Source organism: Gadus morhua, chromosome 18 (genome assembly GCF_902167405.1).
Source record: "Gadus morhua chromosome 18, gadMor3.0, whole genome shotgun sequence".
Classification (NCBI taxonomy): Eukaryota; Metazoa; Chordata; class Actinopteri; order Gadiformes; family Gadidae; genus Gadus; species Gadus morhua.
The window spans coordinates 3048721-3056900 of NC_044065.1; positions in this window are offsets into that span (position 1 = coordinate 3048721).

An 8180-nucleotide genomic window follows, 5' to 3' on the forward strand; every position below is an offset into this window, starting at 1 on the left:
TCAACTGCGTCGCTGTGAATGGTCAACAGGGGGCGCCTGAAGCACACGGATACTGATCTAAAATGAACTTGACTCGACCTTGACTAAGATTGTTATCTCAACAATCGGTAAAACTATTTACCGATTTACCAATAGCCTACAGGTCAGCATATCTTTTACCTGTGTCTAGACAGTAGTTACTGGGGTTATCTGCTAATATCAATTGTTCTGTATTTTTAAGTAAGCTTTTTAGGGTACTGATGGACCTGGCAAGTTAGTGAAAAACAGTGCAGACATATTTTATTGGCTTTGCATACTTCATACGTTTAACATCAATATATTGAATTGCTCTCCTCTGCTAAAGCATCAAAAGTGTCTCAGAGTTGGGGGGGGGGTAAGTTAACGGTAAGGACGTTAATTTTTATGTTGAGGGTAAGATTTGAGAGGATTTAGAGTTTGGAAATAGAGCATCAAACACCATCCCTCCATCTCTTCTCCCTCCCTCTCTCCCTCTCTCCCTCTCTCCCTCACTCCCTCTCTCCCTCACTCCCTCTCTCCCTCACTCCCTCTCTCCCTCACTCCCTCTCTGCTCCGCCCTCCCTCCCCACCAGCCTTCTCTCTCCCATCCTGCTCCCTCCCTCCCTCCCTCCCTCCTCTGCTCCCTCTCTCCTTCCTTCCCTCTCTCCTCCCTCCCTCCCACTGCCCACCCTCCCTCCCTCACTCCCTATGTTTCGGTGCTATGGAGATTTCCAGGCAGGAAATCCATCAAGGAAGAGACGCACTGGTCACAGATGAGCCGGGAGCGCTCTTCCATCTAAACAGTCTCACATGAGGCAGCTGCGCTCAACCAGAAGAGGTATTCTCATAGAACTTTTCAATCAGCAAATCCGACAGACGATTATGAGTTTTCTAACAGATTACACTCAAATTACGGCTCCTCAATATATAATGCAGAACCTTTGATAAGATAGGTCTTCCAAATGAAGTCTCACAACCAGGTTTATTGGTCAAGTCGGTGGCGGTGTCGTTGACCTTGGCCTAATATAGTTTGAGTCATTGAAGTATTGCTTTCGCGTCGCGCGAAGATGACTCATTTGATGAAGCCTTTAAATATTCATGGGACAAGGTGCCCCATTACCCAGGCCGTGTTTTGCTCAAGGCGTGTAAAAGATGTTGGGTTGGCGAGTCCACCCTCGAAATAGGTTCTAAGGAGCTGCATCATGCCGTGCTCTGATTGGCTCACGGAGCTTCTCGTGGTGTTGGATTACAATATACAAGAATCAATTATTCAGCGTGAGGCTCTATTGCAGCACATAGAAGACATCTATTAAACACTAAGCATGTTGCACCACTGTGTTTATGCGACGGATATGTCTTATGGTAGGATTATCCCAAATGCATTACCTCCGGGTCCGGTTGTCCTAATCCTCAACAGCTTTTCTTAAGTAATTAAATAGAAAAGCATAGAATATGACTTTATTGTCCAGCCTGTGCTGAGAATTAGCTAAACATAAGCAAATGCAAGGCAGAAGCCTCCTGATACATACAACATGAAGATGTGGAATTGTATCGGGATACATGGGATCAACATGGGATGCAATTCACCAGGGCTTTGGGAATAATAAAAGCTTTTTCCAGCCCTGCAACCATCGGGCATCTAAGTCCTGGAAGTGTGAGGCTAAAGCCTGATTTATTTTTATATCCCAGGTCAAAATAAACCTCAACAATAATAGATAGATCAATAGATGTTTTTTTTTTTTTTACAAAAATAGGAATCATAAGAACAGCCCTTGATCTATTAATCTCTCATTCCCATCGTGCACGAAGACCTTGAAAATAAGGATATGGTTGATCAAGTACGTTTTGGGTGCTCTGTGTGGCAGTCAAGCTGTAGATCTCCTACTGCGATAAAGACAGGCAGATTGAATGTAAATAAGGTTCATAAAAAGGCATCAAAGGAGCCGATTGTTCCTCGACCCGGAGCAACGCCACTGCCTGCGACCAAACTCTTCCACAAACAGTAGGCTTCAGGTTCCCCACCATACGACCTCCCCCCCTCCATCTCTACCCCTCACTATGGTGATGATCCCCTGATGCACACACACGCCGACACGCAGACGCATATTAACAAACAAACAGACACACAGACACACAGACACACATAAACACACATGCAGAGACACACACACACACACACACACACACACACACACACACATTGGTAGAGCAAACACACAGACACACGCGCACACACACCCACACACATTAGTACATGTAGTACAGAAAGTACACAAACACACATAAACACACACGCGCACACACACAGACACACACACACACACACACAGACACACACACACACACACACACACACACACACACACACACACACACACAAACACACACACACAGGCGCAGAAAAACACACGCGCACGCACACACACACACACACACAGACACATTAGTACTACAGACACACAAACACATAAACACACGTGAACACACACACACACACACACACACACACACACACACACACACACACACACACACACACACACACACACACATAAACACCCAAACCCACACACACACACACATTGGTATAACAGACACACATAAACACAAGCGCACACACAGACACACGCACACACAAACACCCAAACCCACACACACACTCATTGGTATAACAGACACACATAAACACACGCACGCACCCTTCGGGGGCCAGACTCAGACCCGGTTTGAAACACTTGTCATGGGGGGGGGGTCCCAGCTCGTTGGAGGTTCTAGGAATACGGGCAATTAAGTACACACGCTTGTGTTTTCACCACACACACACACACACACACACACACACACACACACACACACACACACACACACACACACACACACATACACACACACACACACACACACACACACACAGTGGAATGCATGATGCTGTAATTGGCCCGCCACATTGACGGAAGAAGTACAGGCTGGATGGAGGAGGTGTGTGTGTGTGTGTGTATGTGTGTGTGTGTGAGTGTGTGTGTGCGTGTATGCCCCTGTGTGCTGTGTATGTGTGTGTATACTACTTTCTTATCATTAATTATAGTCATTATTATTGTATCGCTTGCTAAATGCTAGGCTGTGCGTGTGTGTGTGCGTGTGTATGTGTTTGTACACGCACATGCCCAGCGTCTGTATATGTATGTATGTGTGTGTGTGTGTGTGTGAGTCAGACACACATAAACGCACATTCCGAGTCATCGTCTTCTCCCCCCCCCCGGGCTCCCGCGGCGTGCCTCCTAGCTAACGCGGCGTCACTGCTTCGCGACTACACCAGTACCCACCAGTACCCGCCAGTACACACCAGTACACACCAGTACACACCAGTATCCGCCAGTACACACCAGTACACACCAGTACCCGCCAGTACCCGCCAGTACACACCAGTACACACCAGTACACGCCAGTACACCCCCAGTACACGCCAGCCCTTTGGCCGATGCTTGGTAGGTCCGGCGGTCTGCCCGAGCATGTGGGGCGAGGGCCCCCTTGTCGCCGTGGCAGCCGAGGGGCCAATGAAAGAGAGGCTTTGTGTGTCCGGAGCCAGCGAAGGACGGCGGAGCCGAGGGCGGCCAGCTCCTTTCAGAGGGAAGGAGGAGAAACCCAGACACACACATCGACACACACACACAGGCATGCCACGCACACACAGCAAGGTTCACACACACACACACACACACACACACAGGCATGCACGCATACACACACACACACACACACACACAAACACATAAACACACAGCCATGCACGCACACACACCCATGCATTCCCACACACATGCACACACACACACACACACACACACACACACACACACACACACACACACACACACACACACACACACACACACACACACACACACGCATACATACATTCATTTGCTGTGAATGAATACGTTTTACACATCTTAACAGTTCACTAAGGCAAGGCTTAAAGCGTGCACCGTACGTACTGTACGACATTCACATAGTTACCTCAACAGCATTAGTTTATTGGGCTGCAACAAGCTTATACACACCCTGAAATTGAGCTTATGTTAAACTCTCAAAGGCCCTACTTTATTACCACGCGATTTATAACCTAGCTTTCCCTTTGGGACAAAGGAACTATATTAAATATTGACCTGCCTTCTGAGAACATTTTGAATGCTCCTCAAACTTTCCTTTGGCCTGTAGGTCAGAGCCAAAACAGCAGTAACCCAATAAGCCAGCTGGGAACAAGCAAGAAAGAGACTCATCTTAAAGTAATGCAGCACTTAAATCAAGCAATGACAGAAATATGGATCTCTGTAAAGCACAAATCCACTTGATCAGAATCAAGTGGCGAAAAGTTGTGGTGGCGCTGGAACAAATGATTTACTGAATATTCCGATGTTGTGCACTGTTTGACCAAAAGCATTTGCTGGAAACTATGCAGGACAGCGGAACGGTATGTGTATCGACGTCGGCCCACCACAGTACAACTAGCTCAAGGAGCCCATAAACAGCCCGAAAATGCCAGGCATCCCAGCGATCTATAGAATAGGATTGTTCTCCTGTCACTGCAGACTGACCGAAGAGCTGATAACATAGAGTGATGTATGGCAGCTCTCTGCTCAATTAGCCGCGCTCCATTCTCGACATCAAGGCAACTATGTGGCTGAATCTGGACATAGTTATAGAAGCGTCAATCACCGTTCCGATCCAAGTTGTTTGGGGGAAGCACGGTGGGTTGGATTCCTCTGAAAAGGAAGCCAACATGTGATGCAGACGCTGCAGTCTGCTTAGTTTTGGACCTGGACGACGCTAAGAAACTGTGGTGAGGATGATGGACCTTTAACTGAAGACGTTTGGATCAGCTCTGAGAGTGATGGTTTTCCTGGAATAGGAACTCGACCTCTAAATGCAGGCTGCTTTTTGTTTAACGGCACCGCCGCACAGAGAACAGCGTGCAGAACTCATTAAGTCACTATCTTATGAGTCACTTGTTTATTTGAAGTACGTTGCAAGGCCTCCTGTCATCTCAGGCCAAACAATCTGACAATTAATACATTACATACAATACATATTTCTCCCTATTTTAATACAACTTTAACAATGTAATAAGGAATAAGAGCTGCTAATGAGATTTTAAATGCATGCGTGTTTGTGTGTCTGTGTGTGTGTGTGTGTGTGTGTGTGTGTGTGTGTGTGTGTGTGTGTGTGTTTGTGCGCGTACCTGCGTCTGCATCTGGGTGTTTGTGTGTGTGTGTGTGTGTGTGTGTGTGTTTGAGTGCGTGTGTTCGTCTGCCTCTGTGTGTGTATGTGTGGGTCTGTGAATCTGTGTGTGCGTCTGTGTCTTGATATATGAGTGCATGTGCGTCTGCGACTGTGACTCAGGCTGCCTGCAGACGGACCCGAGGGCAGCTCTGACTACTGAGTCAGGATCCTCAGCGCTCCTCTGAGACAAGGACATCGTGGGAGGGAAGCGTGGGTCACAACGTGCCTCACTCACACACACACACACACACACACACACACACGCACGCACGCTCGCACCCTGTGTGTGTGAGTGTGTGTGTGTTGGGGTGAGTGTGTGCGTGTGTTTGTGTGTCTGTGTGTGCGTGTGTCTTTTTGTGGGTGTGTCTGTCTGGGTCTGTGTCTGTGTGCGTGTGTTCGTGTGTGCGGTTGGTTGTGTGTATGTGTGTGTGTTTGTGTGTGTGCGTGTGTTTGTGTGGTTGTGTGTGTGTCTTTGTGTCTGTGTCTTTGTGTGTGTGTGTGTGTGTGTGTGTGTGTGTGTCTGTGTGTGTGTGTGTATGTGTGTGTGTGTGTGTGTGTGTGTGTGTGTGTGTGTGCAGTACCCTACCCACTGTCTGTTGCGGTGTTACATAAAAACAAGAGTCTTCCTCAACCCGAGTCGACAGTTCTGTCGGCTGTGTTGACTTTGTTGCTTCCGCCTGTAGGGTTGTAAACGTGTGTTTGTACACAAGGCACTCGGAGCCGTCCGTTCCCTCAGGTCAACCTTCGGTGGTGCAACCTGTCAGAAGGTCTACGTCACCGACGGTGTAAACTAACGGCTTCAGAAAGCCTGTCGTAGCCGCTGACCACCAAGAGAGATAAGAGTGAGCCTGTGGCTGTTTCTGTACGTGTGTGTGTGTGTGTGTGTGCGTGCGTGCGTGCATGTGTGTGTGTGTTTGTGTGAGTGTGTGTGTGTGAATGTGTGTCGATGTGTATGCATGCCTATGTGTGCAAAGGTGTATGTGCATGCGTATGTGCATGTGCGTGCGTGTGAGAGAGTTTGTTGAGTATTGGTGCGTGGGTGTGGTGTTTACATGCCTGTGTGTGTGTGTATGTGGGCATGTGAGAGAGTGTGTCTCTTGTATCTTGGTGTATGTGTGTGTGTGTGTGGGTGTGTGTGTGTGCTTTTCATTGTGTGTGCGTGCCTGTGTGTGCATAGGTGTGTGTGTGGGAGGAGGTAGAGTAGGGAGGGGGTTATTTGGTCCCCTGTTCTTTTTTTTACGCAGCAGTTCAGGCCTTTCAGCTAAAACAGAAAAGACAAAGATAGGGGGGCCGGGGGGGGGGGGGGGGGGGGGGGGGGGCTGTTTGGGAGGAGACGACAAGAGTGTGATGACATACGGTCTGAGGGGTTGGGGAGGGAGGGGGGCAAAGTGTGGAGGGTAGGAATGTGAATAATTTTTCAGAGTTTCTGTAGGGCTTTTCAGGGGAGGGTCAGGGCATCCCATTCGCTGATGAGTGCACGGCTTTCTGAATTAGCATCCTTCACACATACACACACACACACACACACACACACACACACACACACGCACACACACGCACATTAACACACACACAAGAAGAGTAAAGACCCTGGCAGAGCCCAGGCAGTCCTTACAACCGACCGGTTTAATTTGCTTTGAGTGAGTGTGAAAGGACGCCAAGAGAGGGAGAGAGAGAGAGAGAGAGAGAGAGAGAGAGAGAGAGAGAGAGAGAGAGAGAGAGAGAGAGAGAGAGAGAGAGAGAGAGAGAGAGAGAGAGAGAGAGAGAGGGAGAGAAGGAGAGAGTGTGAGTGGTGATGGATAAAAAAAGTCAACCCATTCACTCTCAAATTATCCGTCTGCATAGCACGGACCCACTCTGTCTAATCTGCTCAGTACACTCAGTCGGAACACGCACAGAAACACACACACACACACACACACACACACACACACACACACACACACACACACACACACACACACACACACACACACACACACACACACAAAGACATCGGGTGCCAGGGCCAACATCTCTCCGCTGGTCGCAGCAGTGAAGTGGAACATTATGGAAACATAAGCTGATTTGCCAACTGTGCAGCGGGCCCGACCCGTCCGAAAAGTGTGAATAAAATCTGCCAACGTGCCATTAACTGCGCGAGTGTGGGAAACGCGGATCACTAATACGCAATAAGCTCCGCTATCACTGCGCTGACACCTCCGTGACAGAGCCTCCGAGCAGGGCAGCGGGGGTGGCCCCACCAAAGCATCTGCCCTCTAATGAGCGCAACCAGGACTAAAACCAACATCTGTGTGTCGCACCGACGCCGCTACATCACACGCATCGTAATGAACGCAAGCCGATAATGAGGATCAACAGCATTATAACGTTCGTTATTCAATCGGACGCTGAGGCGATTCGTCAGGCGGACTCCGCCTCCCAGATGGGCGGTTACTAGTTCGGGCGTCCACTTCGGAGCCCCCAGACGGACGGGCCGCAACTCGTTCTGACAGCGGAGATAACGTACGACACGTTTGCTCTGATCCCGAGTGACTCGGATGAAGAGTTACGTCTTCGTTCACCTTTGGCTATAAAAACAAGAAGCCATCTTAAAGTGTGGGACATTTTGGAAATGGGGGGAGGGTGAGGGAGGGAGGGGAGGCGAGAGGCCGGTGAGGAAGGGATGGGGAGGGGAGGGGAGAGAAGGTGGAAGTGGGTATTTTCAGAATGGAGTCCAGGGCATGACGTCACTGCAGTCTGCTGTGACGTCATGCACAGGACCAATACCTGAATTAACAATCATCCAGATAGTGGACTTTTGACTGAAGCTGGCTTTTGATTTAAGAGTGCTGCACGGGTAAAATAAGTGCCGATACATCTGTACATACTGATGGCATCTGTGTCCATTACAGGACAAATCA